Here is a 26,932-nt window from a genome sequence, read left to right as displayed (position 1 = left end):
ATATTGAACACTCTAAGAGGCAAGTTATTAAAAGTTTGTAAAGTTGAAAGAATGATGTGGCCACCGATAGTACAATATTTAACAATGCACAGCTGGCTGTGCAAAACATATAGCTCCAATGGTGCAATTTGGTAGTCCATGACAGGTTCGTTAAGTGTGTCTGACAATTCTCGTGAGTAATCCAGCCTTGGTGTACAAACTTCATCCGAAAGCAACAATTTCAAACGATTACTAAAAAAAAATCCATGAGAAATTAAATGAAAAGTGAATTTAGTCTTCTTTGTATTCAGTATTTCTGAATTATGGTTTTAATTCCAAATGGCAATTCAATACATTGGGCCATATTCACAAAGCACAGTTTGTAGTATCTTTAGTACTACTAACGTTTTACAGAATTCTATTCTAAAAAAACTAAAAGCGGAGGTCTATGACTTGTTATGTTATGTTAATAACACTTCTATAGGTCACAGCTGCCCCAGCCAAGGGGCGTCCTGGCGCTTCAGACAGAGTACACATACACAACACAGCAGAGCAAAGACAGCTGCACACAGAACAAAGAACTAAAATGGATGAGGGAACAAGTACGTTTTTATCGCCCTCCTAATCTTCAAGAGCTCATCAAGTTCACGGATGTGGGACGGGAGAGAGTTCCACAGTTTAGCAGCCAGAACTCGAAAAGATCGACCTCCCGCCCTACACAACCTGAACCGAGGGACCTCGACCAAGTCTTGGCCCGAGGATCTTAGAGAGCGTGTAGGCACATAAAGCACCAGAAGGTTGTCGAGGATCTGAGGAGAGGCCAGTTTAAGGATCTTAAATGCTAGGCACAGGGTCTTGAAATGGATCCTCTGTGCCATAGGCAGCCAGTGCAGAGAACGGATGGTATTTTCCGCAGAGCAGAACCTCGGTAAGCCTACCAATGCTCTGGCTGCGGCGTTCTGAACACATTGCATCCTGGCGATTTCGGCCTGGTTGGCCCCCAACAGGAGCGAACTGGCGTAATCGAGCCGAGATAATATGGATGCCTGTATAACCAGCTGCCTGGTGGAGGCATCAAAGAACCTCAAAATAGGTCTCAGTCCTCGTAGGATGCCAAAACAGGTGGCCGCCTTCACCTCTCTTTTGTGTGGAGATCTCTGGAAAACTCTGCACATGTAGGTATACATTTTAGTAATAAATGTGGGAGGGATGGGGGAGCGGATGGAAAATGGGAGGTGTTTAGGTAGGATTAAGGAAGATTAATGGATGACAAAGAACGGATTAAGAGAGGGATGCGAATCCACCCACAAGAGAGTAATCCCATTGCTAATCACACACTGCACTTCTATAGTTACTACAGCCAACAAGCATTGGCCAAGTTAATAGATCATGGATTTTTTGGTGAAAAGGTACAAGCGGTAACTTAGCACTCATAAATTAGACTCCACACCCTTATTTCAGGGGGTGGAGACATGTAAACCTACACTTTGTAGTAAATTTACACTTCTGAATGGTGGATAGTCTAAAGTAGTACATTTACTACAAAGTGTAAGAGTAAACTTGAACATCTAGATTTATTCATGGGTAAGTTTAACTGTATTAACCTTTTCCGTGCTCATGAAGAGCTCAGCTCGTCATGAGGTGCGGCGCTCCGGTTTTCATGACTAGCTCAGCTAGTCATGAGCCATGGAACGCTCACACGCGGGGATAATTCCCCTGCTGTGCTGAGCGTTCCACGGGAATGGGTGTGGTCATGACGAGCTCAGCTCGTCATGAGCACACGAGCACAGTGCCTCATGACGAGCTCAGCTCGTCATGAGCACCAGGGCAATGTGCGCGCCCCCCAGCACAGCGGGGAATATGCCCCGCACGGAAGGGGTTAATGGCCCCCAACATGCAGGATTTGTATTCTGCAGCCATCCCCATTTAACCAAGAACAAAAGGCACCCTTTGAAAGGATTCTAGAAGTGACTGAGGTTTTCTCTCTGGAAATGTGTCCCACTATTAGTCACTTTAACAATACTTCATTTTCCAAAAGCATCTGAGATAGTTTTGCTGGAATTCAAACTCGTGATCTGACGAAAACTGCATGTTAATGGGGCAAAAGTTACATTTATTAAGTAATCCTGCCAAACCTAATCGGTATTCCATGCAATAGTGCCACTCCACAGTCATGAACATCTGTTATTTCAAGCTCATAGAAGCCGCATTTCAATTGATAATGGGCACCATGAGGGAATGTATGGAGCAGCTGGCTTGCACAAACATGCACAGATTATCACCTTTGATTAACAGTGACTCGAAGACGCAGGCCCAGGGCAGGGGGCTTTATACAAATACATGACTAGATGAAGTCGTGGGTTCTCATAAGTGCTAATGTCTGGAGTAGGTTGCCTGAACACATGATGGAAACATTAGTCACAGTGCCTGGAAGCTACAAGGTAGTTGCAGTTAGGCAATACAAATACATGGTTAGCACTAGCAGTGATGCTTTGGCCATGCCAGGAACCTGCCATACAATGAGTTCGACACTGTATTGCAACCCAGATCTCGCCCCTTACTCATGCAATGGCTAGAGCAGAGGTCTTCAAACAGTGGTGCAGACCCCATTGGGGTCGCCTGATTTATTCTGGGGGAGGGAGTTGAGGGGCCAGGCTCTGGCAAAGGGGAGCCCTCACTATGTCCCTAGGAAACTAGAGAAAAACACATCATGCTGAAAACAGTGCTGTGGTTTAGTGAAAGAAAGCAGAATAGCAGTGAGCCACTCTGCAATGGGTCATCAGTAATGTGTTTGTCACACTTTCTGTAGGTGTCAAAGTGTGGAATCGTGGAAGTCCAAATAAACCTGAAGTTCCTCACACTGTGGCCATTTGCACTTTTAAAGAGACTGGGCTGCCAGAAGCATGTTGGAAATTAGGCTTTTGATAGGATTTTTAAAGGGGTAAATAAACATAACTGCAATGTTTGATTTGTTTATTATTTTCAGAGCTAATGATTTCATAGAATTACAGTGAGAAAATGTGTTTGAGATTCAGGGGTGCTGATGACTTCTTTTTTTTTACACAACGGGGAGGGGGAGAGTAGCATTGTAAGTTTTGAAGGCCTTTGGGTTAGAGGAATGGGCACAGATTGAATACCACCAGCATGCTGTAGAAATTGCAGGCCCTTATGGAGCGAGATTGCAAGAATGCAATGGGAAGACTTGGCTAAGAGGCAGACAAGATGCCTGCATCTTTGTGAACTTCAGCTGAGTAAGGAGCGTTTCATCATCAGACTTTGCATTGCTCTCTAGGATGTTTGGGGAGCGGACCGCACCATAATGAGGTTGTTTTTGTTACTCTTTGGGTCTTTCTTGATAAAAAAAAACATGGAGTTACTTCACAGTGTTTGTTTGCTCTACACGCTTTTCTCAATGTGTTTCTTGCACCCTCATATAAATAAGATAACCATGAGGTATACTATTGTATGTTATTTTAGGTGCAACTTATTACAAAAGTATATAAATGATTCGCTTTTACTTTATACCATGTGGTTAAAACTAGGCATTGCCTTAATTAGCAGCCAACTTAGCATTTTGAGCTATTTTGTTTCTTGCATCTCTTAGCTCGATTTCCATATAAATTAATCACTGACCTGCCACAAACAACATTTCTGTCTCAATATAATGACAGCATGTTCATGGGGTATTTCACTTTTGACTGCTTAGCATCGATTAATCGCATCTTCATGGCACAATGTTAAGGAATGAGAAACATGAGACAACAAGATAATGAGGATAAAGCATTGTCCTCAAACTATTTGGCAGCTCTCATGCCTTACATGCCTATACTACTCAGTTGACTTCAAGCCAAGAAGCAGAGCGCCCATGATAGTCGATGGCAGTGGTAGACCAGGATCTTGGCTCAATTTGACACGGACGTCAATGGACCATGGGTCGGATACACTAACAAGGTTCGTCGTGGTGAAAGGTCTTACATTCTGACTGGAGTCCTTTAAGATCCAACCCACCACAGTAGTACACTTCTACAGCCTCCTAGGACCTTGGGTATGTACTTATAGACTCAAAGGGTGTCATGCAGAGTACAACTGCAGATTTCAGGCCAGGTCAGGCCCAGTTCCTACTGGTCAGCTGGGTACATCCTCTTGCAGCTTGTTGTATAACTGTAGTCACATAGATGGTCAGCTAACTAACCCTTGGAGTCCCCACGTTTGTCCTGGGTAAAAGAGGGTGGAGGTCTAGTACGTTAGGGTTACTCTCAGGTCAAAAAGAGTAGATCTAGTCCTTTTCTGATCTTCCCCAGGTCCAGAAAGTGTTCTGAAGCGGGTTCCTGGGGTGCTACATTTATGCCTGGCACCAGCTAGTGGGTGGAAAGGACTACCAGGGTCACCTAAAAGTTAGTTTTCTTAATATTTATAAAAAATACTACTTCATCTTTGAATTTGATTTTTAATAACTGTCAAACTAGTTGTTCAATTATTTTTAACAAGAGACAGTTTTACATGAGCTCTGACAGACAGCAAAAGGTGTCCTTACAACAGACCTAAAATATATATATATATATATATATATATATATATATATATATATATATATATATTACCTACTGGTGGTCGCCAGTAGGTATATATAGTTAGGATTTTTTCTCTATGGGTTTTTTGAAAATTCTATGTCTAATAACTTTGGCGTTTGTGGACGGAATCGGCTGAAATTTTCAGGAAAATGGCACATTTTGTTTCTGAGCAGCCCTTGAAAATTTGGGGGGGGTTCGTCCAGTGGGGGCCGAGAAAAAAGGGGGGTCCCAAAACGTGTTTTTAACATTGAGTTTTCCATAGGGCGGTTGGCCTCACTTTTAGCCCGAACGGCTGAATGGATTTGCACGAAACTTGGCAAAATTGTAGGGACTGGTAGCCCGATGTGCCTTTTGTAGGTCTCAATATATGTGCTCCAGTGGATTTTGAGAAATTAACGTTTAAAAAAAGATATATATCTGTAACAGCGGACCGGTTAGCGCTCTGGTTCGCGGACTTTTCGCGCAACGGAGCTTTGTGAAGCGAAGCTGATTGGTTCTCCGGCGTCTGTCAACATTCCAAACAGTCCGTAGCGGCCGCCATCTTGTCTCTCGGTAGGATCGAGAGACAAGAGGAGGTCAAAACAAAGGGGGAAATAACTATAAGGGGGCATAGTAGATCCTCGCTGACCCCCTAGGTTTGATGTGGAGGTTTTAAAAGGGCCCCACGGGGCAAAAAAAAAACAAAATAATAATAATCGAACGGCTGAATGGATTTGCACGAAACTTGGCAAAATATTAGGGACTGGTAGCCCGATGTGCCTTTGCTAGGTCTCAATATATGTGCTCCAGTGGATTTTGAGAAATTAACGTTGAAAAAAAGATATATATCTGTAACAGCGCTCCGCTTCGCGTACTTTTCGCGTTACGGAGCTTTGCGAAGCTGATTGGTTCTCCGGCGTCTGTCAACATTCCAAACAGTCCGTAGCGGCCGCCATCTTGTCCCTCGGTAGGATTGAGAGACAAGAGGAGGCCAAAGCGAAGGGGGAAATGACCATAAGGGGGCATAGTAGATCCTTCCTGACCTCTTAGGTTTGATGTACCATTTTGCCAAGTTTGGTGTAATTCCGTTCAGCCATTCAGGCTGTAGACGTATGTAAATGTCCTATGGAAAATTGCATGGGGAAAACACATTTGAAAGTGTTGAAATTTAGAACCAATTAAAATGTTACTTTGGTTTTGTATTTGTGTGTGATGAAAGTTAATTGGTTATGTATATATGTCAAATGAGAGGAAACCACAGCCATTTTGTGATACTACTGTCTGAGGTACATTTGTGAGGAATTTTTGGTGGTGAATTTCTGGTGTTTGATTTACACAGTACTAACACTTCTCCTACTTTTAAAAAGGTGAGTTGTTAATTTGTATGGGGAACTATGTTGTACACTTGAAGATAATTTGAAAAATGTTTTCTGTTATTTATTTGCAGTCCTTCTGTTATACTAAATACTTGATAAAGTTAGTTTTATATTATGTATTACTAAAGACGATAAATGAAAGTGATTATTTTTTTCTGCAATTTACAGCAAGCAATTTCAAAATAAAATGGCTCACAATGAAGAGACCGTGGCAATTTCTTTTGAATTGTCCAACACATTGATTGAAATTGAGAGCACCAATAATGAAATATTGTCACAAGGAGGACATGACTTGTATGATTCCATTAGATTGATTGAAATGGACAGCACCAAGAATGAAATATTGTCACAAGGAGATGACTTGAATGATTCCACTACATTGATTGAAATTGAGAGCACCAATAATGAAATATTGTCACAAGGAGGAGATGGCTTGTATGATTCCATTAGATTGATTGAAATGGACAGCACCAATAATGAAATATTGTCACAAGGAGGAGATGACTTGAATGATTCCACTACATTGATTGAAATTGAGAGCACCAATAATGAAATATTGTCACGAGGAGATGACTTGAATGATTCCACTACATTGATTGAAATTGACAGCACCAATAATGAAATATTGTCAGAAGGAGGAGATGACTTGAATGATTTTTTTGATCAATCTCTTGATGGCGAATTTATCGAGTGTTTGGAGACCATAGAGTTACAAGAATCATCATTGGAGACTTTTAATGAGGACATTGCTGATGAGGACATGTTACTAGTTCTTTCAAATTTAGAAAATTCTGAAGAATAAATTTATATTTAGAAATCAAAAATTGTTTGAGACATTATTCATTTTTATTTTTAATTTATGAGGTTGTAGCGAAGTGATTGTAGTATAAAATGAGACTTATAGTATAGAGTGCAACATTTTTATGTTACATGGTAAGTTTACTCATATTTACTTGCCTTCTGCCACTATATTATCTCCAATGTGTATTTGACATGTCTTCTTCATCTCCGGCCTCCTTTCTCTCACTGTGTGTCTCCGATGCATCTTATCGCTGCTATTTTGTGTAATTACAGAAGAGAGTAAAATAAAATAGTTCGGAACGTGAAAAGGGGGCAAAGTAGAGTACTCCTCACCCCCTAGGCCTTTTTAGGCGGTCCCAAAAGGATCAGTTTCTGCTTTCCTGAGAGATTATGGTATGAGTTCCATATACCACAATAACTTGCATTACAACATGCAAGATATCTATCTCCTATTACCAACTTTTGGAGATATTCGCGCTAAGCGCGAATATCTCCAAAAAGTAACACCTGCCCTGAGCAGTTCTTAGCCATGTTATCCAATGGGAGGTGGATAACATGGCTAAGAGTATTAGCTCGGTAATGCATGAATATCGCTGAGTTTTTAGCAATATTCATGCATTGCGGCCGTTTATTATCGCATTTGCGATAAACCTTGATAATAGTAAGGTTTATCTTCGATAATTTCTGACGATGCTTAGTGGTAAAAAATTGGTTGGTAAGCATCGTTAGCGATAAATATCGCTTAACTTTGGTAATATGCCCCAACGTCTGTTAACGTTCGATTCGAAGGAAATGAGGAAGTGTTGAAAAACATTGTCTGCGCCATCTTGCCTTTTTTGAAATGCCACACTTTTGTCGTGCACGGCAGCCATTTTAGATGTCTTGACCAGACCCACTCTCTGCACGCTGTCGATTCGTAGCATGGCTCCTCACCCTCGTAAGCATCTCCCCCAGGCACTGGTCACCACCGCTCTCTGTCTTATGCATGGGCAATAAACCTTCCCCCATCTGCGCTGCTCTTCCCTGAGAATCACACTCTGTGCCCGCCCGACACCTCCCTTTCGCCCTATTCACTACCGCACCCTCTGACACTCCTCTTCCTCTGTGTCCGATTGTCCAGGCTATCAGCTAGCCCTGCAGATGTAGTTTATGGCTCCAGCTGTAAAGATTCACCCCTCTTCAAAGGAGTTATAGTAGATCAAGGCCCACACCCGATGAGATCCGTCACACCACACGTGTTCCTACTATCTGAAAACCATCCTGTATTGTGATTGGTGAGGGGACCGAGCCTGAAGCGGAAGATTCTAGGAATGACTCTTTGTACATCAAAGTTTTTACAATTATGTGTCACATTAAAAATATATAGCACTCCAACAAAGTAGTAGGAATATAAAACTTTAATAACATATAAATATATACAACAAAACAAAAACAGTAAAAACATTTAAACAACGAAGAGACCGTGGCAATTTCTTTTGAATTCCTGATGAGGACATGTTACTAGTTCTTTCAAATTATGAAAATTCAGAAGATGTTGCCTGGGGGTGGGTCGTCAGTAGCAGTCTGTTGTGCGAATAGTTCCAAGGCAGCAGAACGCGCTGAAATCTAGATGGCACGAAAGTGATGTCTAGTAAGTTGCCGCCCAGCAAATAACGGCGTGGGGCGCCGCGGGGGTGAGTGAGTCCAGTAGGCACCACAGCTATTCTTACCGGCATTGCAGAATTACTGCTGGGGACAATGCCTGTGCTGTAGCAGGGTCACAGCAGAAACAAAAAGGATTCTGTTGAAGATGTTGTTGGTTTTCAATTTGAAAACAGTTCTGGTGTCAACTGCTATGCTAATGTAGTGGTTAATGTTTTGTTTTCTCTAGAAAATGTAAAAGAGGGGGAGGCAGTCCAAAGTTCCGTTAAAAGGGCAAAGGAAAGGATCGGTGGTTTGAACTATCAGTCAAAAAGGGGAGGGGGTGCAATAATTTTTCCTACCGGGTCACACTGTGCTTTCACCGGAAGTGAGGTCTGCAGGATTGTAGTAATTCAAAGTGAGGCTGGCGCCAGCATGGGAGCGCCGACGTCCCGCGGATACAGTTTCGTCACTCCACGGGCGATCATGGCAGTCATTCCCCATCGGGGGTCGGAGACTCCCGCGGCTCCTCTAGAATCTTCAAGGTCGTGGAGTACTACGGTGGTGGAGTCAACCAGTGACCGGGCCATTTCTTTATGTTGGGCCCGCTCTTGCCAGGTCGACCGCCATTTTGAGAGTTCGGCAGCTACCGGCGATCGCGGGGTCACATGAGCGGACGGGCTCCACCCTGCCGGGCGAGACGTTGCAGCATGGCCACAGTGGAAGAACCGTTATCTAGGTCGTTCCGAAACTGTGCAGCACTGTAGTTGTTAGGATGCCACCGCCTGGAGCGCTGAGGGTGCAGCTGGGAAGCCTCCACCTGGGGAGGCGGGAGAGGCCTGTTCGCACCGTCTCTCCCTCCCAGTGCACCCCACGGCGTCTCGCTTGAGATTTGTTATGGCCGGACCAGGCGATGAGGACGAGGGGGGGGTCGGAGGCATGTGCAAGACATCCCCCTCCAGTGTTGTCGCAGCCATTATAAAAGAAAGAAGTGTCCCGTCCGTCTTCGGGCCGGGCTTCCGGTGGATGTCGGCCGGACGCCCCTGGCTCTGGCCCCATGAACGGGTTTCTTGGTTTATCGGCTGCAGCCGGATCCCGTCGGCCTCGGCCCCCCGACCGTTGGTGGTCGGACCGGAAGAGCATGTGGCGGGACTACCTGCAACTCTCAAGGGCCACCGCGGCCGGACTGGGAGAGAGAGGGGAGGGTCGAGGAGACATTCCCCCCCCCTGCAACTGTTCAGCGTTGTAAAGGCAATCCCCTGGCCGGGTCCCGCTGGTCTCGGCCTCTCCTCCGGCTACACCCTACGTTAGGATCTCCTGGCCGAGGCGTGGCAGCAGGACCTGCCTTATATGGGCTGCTCCCGGCTGGGCGTAGCCGGAACCCTGCCCCACCTTGGAAGTTTCCAGAGTGGGGGTGGATGTTCTACTGACTTGCATTTTCCCTAGTCTATCGATTTTTTTGGCGTGGCAGGCGGTGGGACAGCGAGGGGTGATTTGGTTTCTCTTACTGTTTTTCTGGTCTCTCACCACTGGCATATTTTAACGTTTTCTTGTTTCTAGGACATTAATAGGTTTTATCATTACGTTATGTTATCGTTTCTTTGTTCGTTGTTTAATAAAAGTTCATGTTCATCAGTGGCCTACTGATTTTCGTTTTCCTATTTTTTTCTTTCCAGGTTGTTTCATGGTAAAGTTTCTGTTAACAGGATACAGTGATCACTTCGTTATTATTGCATATGTCCTTTTCACTAGGGGTGCTCTCTGGTCGGGCCAGATGACGTATCTCTAGTAAATGGTCCGGGTGAAAAAGGTGCATCAATCAGTGGGGAGTAGATAGGCATGACAGATTACAACGGGGGAGAAAGGTCCGCATTACATACCCTTTCACTACTTGCAAAGATTTTCCTACGTTTATTTGCAAACAGGGAATACCTCCAAAAAGAACTAATTCCCAAACAGTCAATGTTCGGACAATCAATCAATCAATGAGGAATGAAATAGGTACGACGTGTTAAAGGCTTGCGTTACCTACCCTTCACTATCTGCAAAGGGAGATAGAATATTCCTATTCTTCCTCGTTTGCAGGTAGAGAAGATCGTTAAGAGAATTAACTTCGAACAATTCAATGCTCGATTGAAACAATCAACAAGGGGTACTGTGAACACAAATGAACGCCGCTTATATACATACGCATTGCTATTTTCAACAGGTTGTTCCTAATGTTTCCATTTTAGCGAGGTCAAAAGAGATCCCATTAGTGGCCTACTGATTTTGCTCGATTCCTTTTGTTTTTTTACACGATTTTTCGCTATCTGCAAAGAGTAAACAGAGTATTGCGACTCTGTGCTTGTTTGTAAATAGAGAATGAACCAAAGAGAACAATCAATCAAATGGAGAGAGAAGCAGGCACGACGGATTACAAAGGGGGAAAGGGCTGCGTTAACTACCCTTCACTATCTGCAAAGAGAGAGTACTCCTAATAGAAATGAGGGGTGGGGGGCAGCAATCAAAGCAGATCAGTGTGCATAAACACGAAAAAAAAAATTCTTACCACGTACTTGACATTCGACAGCTTATGATATTTGCTATTAAAAAACCATTGAAATTCACTGAAAAAACCATAGGTTATAGACCATATATAGTTAGGAATTAGCATTTACAAAACCTTGAAAATTCACTGAAAAAACCATAGGTTATAGACCATATATAGTTAGGAATTAGCATTTAAAAAACCTTATTTTACTCACACAAAACCATTGAAATTCCATATATAGTTAGTTGCACTAACTATATATTGCGCACCCGCAATCCACTGCTGATGATGTCACATATTACATCATTCATGACATGGTCAGTGACATCACTGATGACATCACTGATGACATCTCAAATGACATCACTGATGACATCACTGATGACATCTCATTTGACATCAATGACCACATCACTGATGATATCATTCATGTGACAATACAATGCATCTCCTCACATTTTAATATAACCTCTGTTTCACCCAGTGTTAAAAACAGAGTATAATTTTTGAAACCATTGACACACCAATACTAGTTACTACATACGTACTCACTGATTCCTACGTCTACACACACATTCACTCATTCACCCATACAATCATTCATACATACAATCACTCATGTTTACAACACAATCATATGCACTCATACACCTATACAGACACTCACACTCTGCCACTCATCCATGGAGTTACTCACACACCTAGTCAGTCCTGTAAAGAATCAATCACACTTCCATTTTCTACTCTATACAGTTAAACATAGAGCACCTTACGTTTTCAACCATATACTAACACATACTTACTCTCTTATACAATCATTGATACAAGTACACATTGATCTGTACAGAGTCACACACCTCCCAGCCAGCCACACACACACACTCAGTCTCCCATGCAAATACTTGGGCAATCAATCAATAACCCATATAGTTACTCATATAGCTACTGATCAACACATGCAGCAGTTTACAGAACAACAGACATAATGATGCACAAATTAAGACAGTTTAGTCACTAACCCATGCACTCAGTGAGACACATTTAATCACTCACTCATACATTCAGTCATGCACCTACTAAATCCTTCGTCCAGACACTTATACATCCACTCATTCTTCAATATGTAAGACATATTTTAACTTTACAGAAACATAGTCACTGGATGTTGTCATCAGTGATGTCATCAGTGATGTCATTTGAGATGTCATCAGTGATGTCATCAGTGATGTCACTGACCATGTCATGAATGATGTAATATGTGACATCATCAGCAGTGGATTACGGGTGCGCAATATATAGTTAGTGCAACTAACTATATATGGAATTTCAATGGTTTTGTGTGAGTAAAATAAGGTTTTTTAAATGCTAATTCCTAACTATATATGGTCTATAACCTATGGTTTTTTCAGTGAATTTTCAAGGTTTTGTAAATGCTAATTCCTAACTATATATGGTCTATAACCTATGGTTTTTTCAGTGAATATATATATATTCTAAAGAACCCAAGATATGGTCTCCTAAAATAAAAAAATGTATATTATCAAAAGAGGTGAAAATGATGACAGGTCTTGATTTTCAGTTGTGTAGCGTCTTAATTTGTGTTTCCCAATGTTACTGTATTTTCACCTGCTATTTGTAGATTTAAAGGCAGTCACTCGTCTGTCTCCTTCCTCAGGATATGACAGTGGATAGAGATTGCATAGCAAGTGCACACCACCCTTCAAAAAGGTGACTATGTACCATCGTGATTGAGTGAGTTTACACCTCCAAGCTGGATGACAATGTTTCCACAGAAAGCCAGTGTTATACAGCACAGTCGTAAACTACACTGGAGGGCCAATAAGAAATGTGTGCTTGATTTGACCACAATATTGAAACACTGTGCCCCTTTCAGAACGATTCTTACACAATCAAGAGACGTTTTCGGACACAAACCGCATTATTTCAGATGGTTACATTCTGTTATTGAGTCACAATATTAGGGATGTTTGGATATTGCCCTATAAATGCATGTAATCTTAATTTTTCATTAACTTCACACAACTGCATGTCAGACTTGTTGACTTTATGCTTGTGTACCACACAAAATAGTGCCAGGAGGAGCATATTTAATTTTTTTGTAAAATGACTGATTCCTGGAAGAAGACATTATGGGGTTATGTTTACATAGTTTCAACAGGTTTCTATCATAATAAATAGCGCTTTAGTCAACCTTCCCTTAGATAAACTCCTGTAATAATATATAAACCTAAATCACATCAGCCCAACGCCCATAGTGATTTAATGATAATATATCATGCCTAACGTAGCATCTGTATAGTGCATGTTCACCCGAGGGCATCTTGGCGCTGAACTACTCATGTTTATTGTTGATCGACACAATGCGACTCATTTTAGTGTTCTCTGAAGGATGAAACGTTGAGTGTTCCTGCGAGGATTCGAACCACCGAGCATGGGGTCGAACACAGACCCCTGCAGTGGATGAGTTGGGTCACTGACATAACAGATGTTATCAATGATGGAAACAAATAGTAAATCTACAAAATCACTGATGACATAATCATAACCTCTGATAGAAAGCAAAAGATAGGAAAAAGGGCAGTATGAGTGATATTTATTATGCTGAAATTATATTACACCATAATGGTGTGAATTAGGAAAACGTATCACTGTCTGGAACTTATGTCGCCAAAAGTGGAAACAACATTTTAAAAAGTCACGTTTTCATAGATAGGTGCTTCAAATGTCAGTATCAAATTTCGAGAAAAAAAACCAGTGTATGGCCCGATTCAATTGAAGTGAAACTGTCTTTTTAGTCTTTTGGGGAACAAATGTTTCAATAAAAATTTGCCTTTGTTTGTGCGCAATGATATGCATGTTAATTTCACAAAGATTAAAGTGTACATTTATTATTTATGTATCGATAAATCAATCTCCAGAAACTTAGAAAAATAAAATGCAATTGAACTACAAATAAACAAAATGCAGTTGGTGCTGCTGAAAGATTTATTTATTTTATTTTTATTTATAAAGTTTCATATAGCACGAGCATGACCCAGATGAGTATCGGAGTGCTTCACATTTGGACGGTAGGAAATAAAGGGAAAGACAGGCGTCAATTAAGTGTGCAAGCAAGAAGAATGACAAAGAGGGTATCAAAGAACATCACATTAACCCGTTCCGTGCTTGCGTCGGTCGCTGGCCGGCGCGAGCACTACCTTCTGGGTGCTGCACACGACCGTTGGCCGATGCAGCCCAGCCCACTCCGTAGAATGCCAGCACCGTGGCGGATATTCCGCCGCAGTAAACTGGTTAAACTAGTACAATAGAGAACTGGGAGAGGAACAAACAATTACTTACAGGAGTATAGCAGCCAACTCTGGGCTTCAAAAGTGTTAGTCCAATACAGTAAAACAGACGATCCATGGCCAATTAAGGCAAGCACTTGTTAATTAGGATTATTTTTACTTCCATTTTGAACGCAGCTGTGGAGCAGATTCTGTTGACCTCCAGTGGGAGAGAGTTCCAGATCTTCAGGGAAAAGCCTGAAAAAGCTATGTGACTCGTTCTCTTTTTTCAAAAAGTCTGTGGTTTTAAGAGGAAAGAGTTTGCACTTCTTGATGGTCTACCACCTCCAGACAATTCAAGCTTTTGAGCCAGTAACAGGGGGTTTTGAAATGGAGGGCTTTGTGAGTCATGCAAGCAATCTTTAGCTGTATTCTTGCTACGTAGGGCAACCAGTTTTGTGATTTTAGGACTAGGGATATGTGACCATTTCTTTTTGTACCCATAATCAATATGAAAGTGGCATTCAAGGAAGCCTTTAGTGGGGCCAAGGTATATTTATTTATTTATTGTATTTATTTATTTTTAAAATTTCTAGAGCGCACAAATACCTTACGGTGTCTCGGTGCTATTTGGGGAGGCCACAGATCGTAGCACTGTCATAGTCTAGCCTCAGCAAAACAAGCGCTTGAACCACCTGCCTGAAATCAACTTGTGGAAGGAATGGGTTGATATTACTAAGTATCCTCATCTGGTGATTAGCACCAATGCACACCTTACTAATATGATTCTTCATGTTCAAGGCATGCACAGGGTGATTCTGAGATTTGGCTGCATCAATAATGTGGGAAGAGCAGTTGAAGGCTGTGAGGTGCTTCATCCAGAAGTCTATCTGGGGGGTGTGATTAGGAGGAGATATGAAAAGGAATTCTGTTTTGGAGGTGTTTAGCAGGAGGTGGTTCTCAGTTAGCCAGTTTTGAGAATTTGTCAGGGTAGTGTCGAGTGATGTGAAGTCTCTGGGGAGGTAATTTTCAGGTAAAGTTGCGTGTCATCCACATACATATGAAAAAGAATGTTCATGGAGTTTAGTGCATTAGCTAATGGCACCAAGAAAATGTTGAAAAGTATGGGAGATAAGGCAGACCCTTGTGGGTCCCCCATTGAGACTATTGAAAGCTGGGATAGAGATTGATTGACCTGGACTCTTTGGGAACTGTGGTGAAGGAAGGATGAATACCATTGCAGAACCAGACCTGAAAGGCCCATCCTGTGCTCAAGAATGGATAAGAGGTTGTGGTGGTTAGCAGTGTCAAACGCAGAAGAAAGTTCAAGGAGGATTAGGAGGGAAGATTTGATTTGGTCTAGCATTTTCAAAATGTCATCCATACCGTGAGTGAGTGCCAATTCTGTGCTGTGACCACTCCGAAAGCCAGATTGATGTGGGTCCGGGTCCAGGAGTTGGAAATTCTCAATGTGAGCGCAGAGTTACGACTGGATGCATGTTTCCAGGAGTTTAGCCAGAGTGAAGATGTTAGAGTTAGGGAAGAAGTTGTTAAGATCGAATCCATTTGCATAATTTTTTTTTAATGGGTAACCTGAGCTGCTTTTAGGCATTCAGGGATCGTGACTTGTGACAGTGAAGCGTTGGCAATCATTGTCCAAAGGGGAACAAAGGCATCCTTGAATTCTTTGAACACGGGTGGTGGCTGCGGGTCACTGAAATGATTAGATGGGTTGGTACTAAGAAGAATCTTGTAAAGGTCTCTATCGCTGGGTGGAGTAAAGGTGCACCATGAGGCATTGTTCTTGGTGCTAAGACTAAATGGCTCAAGCCTCTCCAAGTGGGCCATGAGGAAGATTTGGGACACTGAGAAGTCGATGTTGCAGGAGAGGATTTCCATTATTTGTTCGATGAAAGAGAGATTGTCTCCCGGGGGGTGATAGAATGTATGTAGTTTGCAAACCAGGAGGTGGTTACTTGAAATGTTGAGGCAAAGGTTTTCATTGAAGGATGGCGTGGTGGTCTCAGTGTGAGAAACCGAGAGCGTATTCAGGTGTATACAGATAATTTTAAAAGCTCAAACGGAGGTCATTTTTTCTGATCTATCTATAGATCTTATGGCTTTTTAGAGGATTGGAAAAAATGAAAAAAAGCAACAGATAATGGTATAATCGACTCCTATCATCTCAACAAGACAGCAGCCATCATATAAAAGCGGTACAAAAGGGGATGAGTGTTTGATTTGCTCAAATGCTCCATCCATCATCCCCTTTTGTATCGCTTTGTTCGCCCTAAGTTGGCAGGGTATGCTCAGACGTGAGTCCCTTGCTCACTTTGCCACTGGATTCAAGATAGCCTGGCTGATGAGGAATATGAATCCGAAACCGGTCCCAGGATGCTTGTTTCCGGTCCAGGGAAGGCATGGCTTGACAGTTCGGGCTGGACTGTTCCCATGAAGCACAGGGTCAGACTGATTTGCATATGGCCATGTCTGAACTGGGGTGGCAGAGTGAGCTATAGAATGGTGATGGATTAAACCCAGATCAGTTGACTGGGGGTGAGTGTTTGATTTGCTCAAATGCTCCGTCCATCATCCCCTTTTGTATCATATAAAAGCATCATTTTTGAGCTATTGTTGGCGAGCTTTCTGTTTCTTGTGTGTGCAAATTAAATTAGTTTATTCTTCCATAAAGGTACTCTGACAAAAGTGTCTTGGTCCACAAGTAAAGACAAACAAATGGCAAAAGGTATCACTAGTTAGCGCTGCTTGATAGACCTGTAGCCCATATTATTACAAGAACTAGGATTGTTGGTGTATAATTTTAAAGCCGAATTGCCTAAAAGCTAAAGCATTAAAGCAATAGTAACCTTGCACTAACATATATCATATTTGCCCAGAAATCATGTATTTAACGTAAATAATTATTTTAAGTTATCTCTTCCCTAAATATTAATTTTAAAATGTATTTAACAGTATAGGGCGGTAGGAGTGCAAATTGGACCATCTGTTGAAATCCATTGTTGCAAAAAGGTTTGTGCACCATTTTCCAAAAGGTCGATCATCCTACCCTCTTCCAAAAACATACCTGTGATGGCCAGCCGGCAGCCGCCTCTCCTCTGTCCTCATCTTCCTGACGTCAGTCTCGCAGCAGGATGCACAAAACACCCGGAATTCTATTCTCCCGATAGCCAATCACAATGCAGCAATTGTGATTGGTCTGAGCACAGTGGATCAGCGCTCAGCCAGGAAATGGGGGCCTGGGCACGTTCTCCATGCAGGCTGTCATGCAGACTGTATTGAGAAGATGCGAAGTGTGCACAAATATTTGGCTGGTCCGAGAGGGCCAGCCAAACAGTCATGTGTACTTAAGAGTGGGCAAACTTCTGTCGTTGGAGCAACCCCGCCTCAAAATCAAAGCTTCTGCAGAAGGAAATATAAAATGATGTGAGTTATTATCATTTTAGGTTTCCTTTACCTAACTGCTATGAAGCAGTGGGGCGCCTAAGCGGAGGCGCCACCACTGCAAGGTATATTTGTCCTTTTAGACTATTGACAATGTATACAGAGGTGTATGAAGGTGGGATCTTACTTTAAAGAACCAGGGAGGCTATAATTGTGGTTCTACCAAAGTAGGGGAGAAAGCCCCTAGACGTGAGGTAATATAGTACATTAGCCCTACTGAATATGGAATATAAAAGACTGGGAAAAATGATAGCCAATAGCCTGTTATCACTTATAAGGGACACAGTAAATCAAAATCAAAGTAGTTTTATTCCTGGGCCCAATACCAATATCAATTTGAGACCGCTTTTCTGTATCCTGGACAAGGCTTCGCGAACATGCTAGCTATCAGCGGTTGCTTTGTTGAACATAGAAAAGGCATCGGATACATTTCTCTGGCCATACCTTTTTGCGGTACTTGAGATGATGGGAATGAGAGAGAGTATCCTAAAGTGGATACAACTCTCACATACTCAATCATTAGCTAATGTTCGAACTGGGCTGGTGGCCTCAGAGCAGTAGCTCATATGTAAGGGCACAAGTCACGGGTGCCTCCTGTCACCATTTCTATTTATGGTTGTTATGGAGTGGCTGGTGTGCACATTGCCGGAAGGGATGGTGGCTGCGGCAGGCAGCTACCACAAAGGCAACTTGTAATTTATGGATGGATAATGCACTCCTGTTTTTCAGAGGTTCCAATAAACAGTTTACCTAAGATAATGACGCTACTAGGAGTTTGGAAATGTAGCAAGGCTCAAGATTAATTGGAATACATCTTGCCTTTTCCTGCTAAGACCAGTGTAGAACTTTGATAACTTACAGACCATATTTAAATATGAATGGAGATCTTTAGGTATTTAGGCGTAGAAATTTACCACGACAATGAGAAACATAAGGCTGGTCATTTAGTTTTAAGAAATCTTCATCCCTTCATGTAAATAGCATCCTGTTAACTTTTTCATTTATGATCTACGGTAAAAACATGTTTTGAATATTGCAAGCTTTCATCACCTTTCTCCATTTTCCGTAATTACTTTCAAGCCTGGAGAATATGTAGACATTCATTTATATGATTTATTTGAATGTTTGATGATAGCACTAGTTAGTGGTGCTACCACCTAACTTGCATGTGTTTAATTTATTGTCCAAATAAAAAAGATTCCTCATTAAAAATAATGTTCTTACTCATGATTCAAGAAAAAATAATATTAAGATTATTAACAAGCAATACATATGATGAAAATTCACATGTAACAAATTTCAATCACCTGCGTTCAGACTTATGTAGAAAAAACAAAATTTCCATACAATATCAGTTCCACATGTGATTTAAAAGTGACAAAGATAAAAAAAATCAGCCGCATATTAAAAAAGTAAATACTTCAAACCTGCTAATTTAAATCTGAAGAGTAGGGTAAAAAAGCTTTAGGGAGTGATGAAAATCTAGAAATATACATAAAGATCAAATAGTCCAAGTGATTCAAGCATATGGATCCCTGTTAAGTAAAGAATATTGATTAATTAGGTTTGAAACATGGATGGGGCTTGATCCATCTTATTATTATCAACCTACATTGCGATCGCAAACGCTAAAACTCTCAGCATTTCAGCGTTGGTGTTCGCAATTTAGCATGTATGATGTATGAGAAAGAAAATCACTCGCAAAATAAGGAATTGCAAAATTTGCGATTCACTATTTTGCGACTGTATTTAAGGAATCACAAATTGCGATTCCTTAAATGCAATGTAGGAAGCACAGAAAAAGTGCGATTTGGCCGTAAGGAATCGCAAATTACCACCAACTTCAAGTTGGGGGTAATTTGCAATTTCTTTGGAAAATGCACTTTTTTGCATTTTTTAAAGTGCCATGTGGTGCACATACATGCCCTTGGGCATGTATGTACGCAACATGTGCACACATACATATTTCAGGGGTGCAACAGGGTGTCCTTTTGACACCCTGGCACCCTTGAAATTACATTCTCAATTTGCGATTCTCTAATTGCTAATCGCAAATTGAGAATGCCTTCCCATTCATTCCTATGGGCAGCCTAGCCAAAGGAATAATTGAGAAGGTATTCCTTATTTGCGAATCTCAATTTGCGATTCACAAATAAGGAATATGTGGTATTCGCTAAATTATTAGGAAATCCCACATACATAGCATTTTGCGATTCTCAAATTGCGATTAGCTGAAAATCGCAATTTGAGAATCGCAAAACAACATTTTAATACAAATGGCCTTAAATTCCCACTCCTAATGATAACAGAGAATACCATCTATTATAGGCTATTCCGATTCTGTTTAATAAAGTGGTAGGGATGTAGAATAACACGCCTAGCATATTTTGTCTGCGCACGGGCTAAGGATTTAGCATTTTTACATCTTAATCAGAGCTAATTTTGTTCAACATCCAAATCACCCAGAATTTGACTCCTCAATTTAGCCTTATGTGATATAATATATCCCCCGTTTCAACTTCCAGATACACAAAGTGAACAATAAAGAGTACACACCTACCCACATGGGAAACAAAGCCCATCACATATTAGAACATGCAATAATATTTATTGTGGAAATGTGACCTAAAAAGGAGAATTACTTATCTGGGTAGATCCTGATTAGACTAGTATTTCAGGCCTTCCAAAAGCATAACAGGTTTGGAATAAGTCTACTGTCTTCATAAAGGACAGCCCCAAAATGATTTTCCTTGGCAGGAAACGGTCAGGTTCAAACCTTTTTTATGTCTCAGTTTTTGCAATATGGACTGAAGGCAGGACTTGATGTTAGTATTTATTGATCATTGTGTTGTTTAGAGTTTGTTTTTTCAGGTAGCTAAGGAGATTGTGGTGCATAACATTCATATATGATGCATTGGAGTTCAAAATTAATTAAAGCTTCAAGTAGAAGTCAATGCAGGATTATGAAAATGGAATTATTTGATCAGTCTTGATCTGGAGCTGAAACCCAGGGAACAGCCTGTAGTGCATCTTGAGCAGATTTAAGTAGACCTTTAAGTAGACCTTTTTAAAGAGGATATTAAGATTTGAAGAGAAAGTGAATTACTATGGTGAGCTTTAATACATTTTAAAGATTATACAAGGTACAATGGAAGCACAGGGACATTAAGAGTGTTGTTAGAATGTGGTCATCAGTAAAGAAGGTGTAGCTTCTAGAAGCAATGTTTTAAGTTAAGTTTTATCTCCACCTGTTGGAAGAGTGACCATTTGGATATATTCCTCTATGGTATATTTAGAAGGCCACAAGACAGAGTTTTCTTTTTGTAGGTTTCCTGTGAATATTTAACATTTTCTCGAAGAACAAGTTGGCAATGTTGACCAAAGTTTTAGCGGAGATTTAAACGGGGGCTTTTCATCTCGAGTTTATTCATAGTTTGACTGTCTGCAAAATTGCTCTAGGTCAGCTTCTGGCTTCAGTGAATTGTTTTTTAAAGAAATTAGCTTTCAGATGGGCAAATAATGTTATATACTTTGTGTTGGACTTGGCCTTTTCCCCCAAAATTTTTCGCTTTTGACCCCCTTGTCTGAAATGTCTCCCCCATGGGATTAAACCTGTATAGGCCATGAGTGGTGTGAGACACCTTGTTAAAAATGTAATGTCAAGTAATGGTGTGAGCACTTGTAAATTTCCCCATTTTTAAAATGCACCTGACTAAAATGTACTGTTTTTAAAATGGATGCCATGGCCATGGGTTTTGCCACTGTACTGCCATAGGTCAGCAGTCTAGCTATTATTACCCAGCTACCCCTAGCTTTTGGAGGGAAAGCCTGGCACCCAGGGTGCTCACCCCCTCCCCTTGAGCCAGTTTAGGCTAGTTTTGCCAACATTCTAGAAGGTTCTGGCACTGCCAGGGAGGAGGGTATAAGTAAGAGGGATGTGCCACCAGAGAGTCAGTCAGCGCTGGGACAAGAAAGAGAGGGGACCTGCTGCGAGGAGCTACCGCCACATGGGCCTGTGAGCTGGGCCCTGCACCCCTAAAACCCCCTACTCGACTGTCCCCTGGGCCCCTGACAAGGGAGGGGCCCTATCCAGGTCACTGACGCTAATTGACCGGGTACCACGCCAGCGCTGTTTGAAGAAGCGCCCAGGAGGTGAGGAATGTGCCCCTGAGGAATAGCTGTGGGATTGGCCGCCCCTGGGGAAGCTGTGGCCCCCCTTTGGATGCACAGGGCTGTGAGGAGCCTACTTGGAAGTCCTGGTTTGCCTACCTAAGCGCTGTAAATTCCAAGACTGTTGCGGCCCTGACCTAAACTGTACTGCCTGGGAAGCGCTATAACTTGGAAGCGCTAGAGAAGGACTGGGAGGAGCTGCGTATCCCTAGAAGCCCTGGACTGCCTACCCAGCGCTGTGGGAAGAAAAGCGCTGTGTTCTAAGGGCCTGCTGTGCTCTCCCTAGGAAGCGCTATAATTTGGAAGCGCTATAATTTGGAAGCGCTATTCTGCCCCAGAACTGATGTGTGGGCGCAAGGAGCAAATGACTAAATAGCGCTGAGGGAGCTTACCCCTCGCTTTGGCGCACTTTCAGATAAATAGAAACTGACCAGAAGGGAGCCTACCCCTTATTTCAGCCGCAAATCACCGCCGTGGCCCGGTGCCAGCTTGGAGGGACCCCCGCCGTGTTTATCGTCGTCACGGCGACCCCCGGTGCCAAGAGGGGGCCGCCGATGAGGAGGTGAGGGCCGCGATAGGCCCTGAAGCCAGCGCGTCCAGCCACGCCGCGCAGGGATTGGCTGCCGGCCAGGCAGCCTGGAGTGAGCCGGAGGAAGGAGCTCCAGCCCGGGAGACAGAGGAAGACCGGAGCGGGAGCCTACCCCGCTGGTCTGCGCCCGAGGACAGAAGTGGCGGAGAAGGCGGGGCCAGGGCACACTGTCGGTGCCAGCTCCGCCGCCACAAGAGAAGCGCCGCCGCCAGACCGGGAGCCTGAAATGACGCTGCGGGGCCCCCAGTGAGCTGAGGGGAGCCTCGCATGTCGGCCCAGCTGGAGAGGGAGCGACGAGGCACAGGGACGGTGCCAGCTCCTCCCCTGTCCCTAGTGAGGGTCCAAGAGTTGGAGTTAAACCCTCCATCAGCCGTCCTGAAACCCCTGGCCCCAGTGAGGAAGAAGGGCCCGGGCAGCTGGCTGACGTCGTTGTAGGGCCTCCAGAAGTCGGGAGAGCCCTGCCCCATGACATCTGGAGCTATGGAGGAGGAGCCCCCAGCACTCGCAGGAATCCCGGTGAGTGGGGCCTTGATCAACCTGTGTGGAAGTCGGGGCACAGGGTCGGTGCTCACCCCAGGACTAGTGCTCGCCCCTGGAAACTGTTTCTGAGCCTCGTTGGCCCTATTGGTCCCCTTTTAAGCCTCTAAACTGGGCCAGGACATTACTGAGACCCCCCCCCCTGGACTGGTAAAGGGACAAGTTAACCCCTGGCTAGGTGTTAGGCACTGCGGAATGAAGGGCTGGGTAACTCAGCTTGTTTGTTAATGGCTTGTTTATCCCTGAGTCCTGCAATGGTTATTTGCCATGTTTATTTCTGATTAGAATGCTGATTGCCCTATGGTAACGCAGCGTTTCCATGTTACCTGTCAAGGTGTGGTGCGCTTCCGTGCCTAGTTTGAATTGTAGGCTGATTACCCTGCTAATGAGAAAATGCTAATGTTATGCCTACACTAAGGTTATTGAGGTCTAGGTATACTGTTGTTTTACACATGATGGGGTTTGTATGCTTTCGTGCCCTTTTATTGCAGGTGTGCCCCCTATGCTGGCCTGATGAGTTATTTCAGGCCCCTGTTTATGCCCCAGGTTTATGAGCTGCTGTACTGATCTATTCCAGGTGTTCCTGAATAGTGTATACTGTGATAACCTGTTGTTATTCCCTTACAGGGGTGGGGATTGGCATATAACGCATGTGATGTATGTGCGCTAAGGTGGGATTTTGAAATTACAGCCACCCCCTAAGGAAGAGAGCCTGAGTTGGCCTTGCCAGATTGGCTCCGGGTCTACTGATAACTTAAACACAATTTTCTTTATTTCAGCTATGGACTATGGACTCAACCCTTTTGTCCCTTGTAAATAAATCCCCCTGATGTACTTGGCTCTGGCGCCAGTTGGCGCCTTGTTGTGATAACCACTATTTGGTTCCTTTTTACCTTGCAGGTTGGAGATATCACTAAATTTATTCTTTTTCCCAACCAAAGGTGGTGTCGTGACTCTTTTGTAGTGTGATTGGTGTGTCGTCTGTGGATACTGCGTGAGTGCTTCACATGTCCTCGAAGTTTGGCCTGCCCGCTTGGTGCCATGCTACCCCCTTTGAGATTTGGGTAACCCCCATTTCTTACATTTTGTACACGACTTGCATAGAGGCGGTGTTTGTAGCTTCTTCCTTGTTTCCTTTTTCCAGTTTTCAAATTATCATTTTGCAGGTATCCAAGTCTTTGGAAGACCAAAGAGCAGAGACTTTATCTTTCATACATGTGTGTATGAGAGGAAGGAGCTTGCTGATGTTAAAAGTGGACTTAGTTGTAATATTTTGAGAGTTTCTAAGTTCTCCAGAGAGTTGCTATATTGAAATGTTCTTCAGGGGTTTCAGAAGTCAGTGTGTATTCATCTCTCTTTTGAAAATATAACCAAATAGAATGAATAGCAAATTCGTTTTGAAGATATTTAAAGGGAAATAATCAGGTCATAGATACTGTCTCAGTTTCGTGGTGATAGAGACTCGAATTAACTGATGACATGAAGACTACAGATTTCTTTAGTGATTTTGATGGTAGGTCTGAATGAAGTTCCAGGTATATTGAAGTTTGAGAGAGATTTTAGTTGTGCAGTGAATTTCTGCGGTGATGAGTAGCTTATGTATTTTATCTATGCCTAGGAGGGTGGTAGGTATGTTTTTGTTGTGCATAGTTTAAGGCAGAAATCCACCTCATTCTGCATAGTATAGGGCCCCGTTCAGTTTTTCAGCTCCAACCCCGAGTAGTCATCTGGTACTAGGATGTCAAATGAAGGAGCAGACATTGGGCAGAATCCCATCTTTGGAAGAAATAAAAGCTTGGTAATCTAGTCTTTAAAAGTTTTACAATCTCACAGGCCTGGAGTTGGTGGGCTGTGATTTAAACAGCACATCTTTTTGATTAGAGTCAAGGTGGTCTGTTGTATATTGTATAGGTGACGGAATGTGAATTTGGTGCTCTATATGTTGGCCTTGCCACGGTATCTATACAGACGATGGTGTCTTTTTGTGCTAAGTAGAATAAGGATATAATTCACTGCATGTTTTTATGTATGCCTTTATAAGAGTAGAAAACGTTATGGGCACTGGTCTATACTGTGAACTTGAGTGAATAAAAGGAGGCTGAAAGCTTGAGTTGAATGGAAATTAAAGGTTCTTTAATTAACAGCACCTAATGTAAGCCCATTCATGGAAATTATGTGGGAAGATGCATCGTCTTATGAAAAGTCAAAGACTAAAGGGTCTATTATGGTCTAACCACTAATTAAAGTGGGCACCTTGTACCAGTCCACACGACCCTTATGATGTATGAGGCCAAAGATAACCTTATTGAAAGCTATCCTAGTGATAGCTATGGAGAGCAGCCTTCAGGCTTAATCTTGAAGGAATGTAAAACAGTTTATTTAACCAGGGTATCACTTCCTAAATGAAAGGAGAACCACACAGTGTTTATATAAAAATATGTATTTATTAATATAACACTCTCTGCTAGTCTCTATATGAGACTAGGGCATAAAGCACACAACAGTGAATCAATAGTACATTCGTAAATAGCACAATACACAGCAGGCTCCAGCGGCAGACCGAACCATATACTAAAAAAATGGTATAACAACGAAGACTTTACTAGACACAGTGCCTAGAGCACGTAGAATCACTGGGACCTAAAGTAACCACCCAGAGGAGAGACACAGCCTACGGAGTATGGGTGCAGTGAGGAAACACAGGCGCGTGCTGCGTACACTCTATGGAAAAGTCGCGGTTGGAAAGTTACAAGTTAAGGACACTTCTAAGAGGACTTCAAGCAAACCCTTTGGAACTTAGGAAGTTCTAAGGCCAACCCACCAGTGAGTACCAAGGTACCTGTGTTACCTATCCCAGAAGAGCCGGGTGCATAGGTGTCATGTGGTGTCGGAAACCTTTGTTGTTTTCAATGGAGAGCTGCAAGGAAGTATTGCTGCCAGGAAGGCAAGGAGTGTCCGGTGGAATCCAAGCCTGGATTCAAGGTGAGAGGAACCTGAAAGCAGAGGAGACAGAATCTGCGTCACTTCAGGTGACCACGGGCTCGGTAGACGAAAGCCCACCGATGTCCGGTGCTTCAGGTGAGAAGAAGGGTTGCTCAACTCTGCAGCCACAGGGACCAGGAGATGTCTAGGATGATCAGAATCCAGAGGTGAGCTGTCCCGTGAAGGATGTCGAGAGCTGAGCAGTTGATGTTCGGCAGGAGTGCCAACAAGCCTTGGCAACTGCAACCCATGTGGCTAGAGGAAACAGGTTACGGTGTGGACCAGCAAGGTCCAAGGGACTCTTCAAGCAATGGAGAGTCAGGGCACATCTGGAGCAACCAGGTAAGTCCAAGAATTCACAAGGTAACCAGGACCTCAAGTAAGTCTGCAAAGCACCAGCCCACAGGACACTCAGAGTGGAGGCCGGAAATCTTTGGTGCAATGTCGGGCTGGGCTATCTGCGGGCCGGAAAAGCAGGCGAGGAGGCCGTAGGTAGTGTGCTATACTGTAGGTTTATTTTTATACAGTGAGCCAGAATCAGTGTCCCAAACACAAGAAAGGAAAACAAGGAGAGGTCCGGGTTCGCCGTCTGCTCCGGGTCCTGGGCGCAATCCTGGGGCGGGGATTCTCCGACGTCAGCTCCGATGCAGAGGAGATCCACGGAGGGCAGTAAGAGAAAGAAACAAAGGACCGTTAGTCTCCTCCTTATGTTCCCAAGTTAAACCGAACACCGTCACCCGGGTCGTGAGGGGGCGGGAAGAGAAAAGAGGCCTTGAGACAAGGAGGGAGGAGGGAGGCCGGAACACAAGGGGGTTGTAGAAAGGGTGTCGGGAAGGGAGGTGTGGGAACAGGGACAGGCGGGGCCACTACAAACAGTGCGAGTGCTATACAAGATATGTTACAGTGCAGGGGACGTGCTGCTAAAGAGAAGGGTATATTTACAGGGTGTTACTAGGACTCCTAAGGAGTTGGGGTAAGGAAGGCTGAAGACACTCACCCGGTCCGCCGTAACTCTCTAAGTGAGTTACGGCCGCTCTTCAGCCACC

General features: G+C 43.2%; 1 protein-coding gene across 2 annotated transcripts in view; it reads right to left on the bottom strand.

Moving 5' to 3' along the window:
• SLCO2B1 (solute carrier organic anion transporter family member 2B1) overlaps positions 1–26,932 on the bottom strand; it is a 498,318-nt gene that overhangs the window by 15,226 nt on the left and 456,160 nt on the right. The gene's annotated exons all lie outside the window — the stretch shown is intronic.

This window comes from Lissotriton helveticus, chromosome 8 (assembly GCF_964261635.1).
Source record: "Lissotriton helveticus chromosome 8, aLisHel1.1, whole genome shotgun sequence".
Taxonomy (NCBI): domain Eukaryota; kingdom Metazoa; phylum Chordata; class Amphibia; order Caudata; family Salamandridae; genus Lissotriton; species Lissotriton helveticus.
This window is presented reverse-complemented; position numbering and strand designations above follow the sequence as displayed.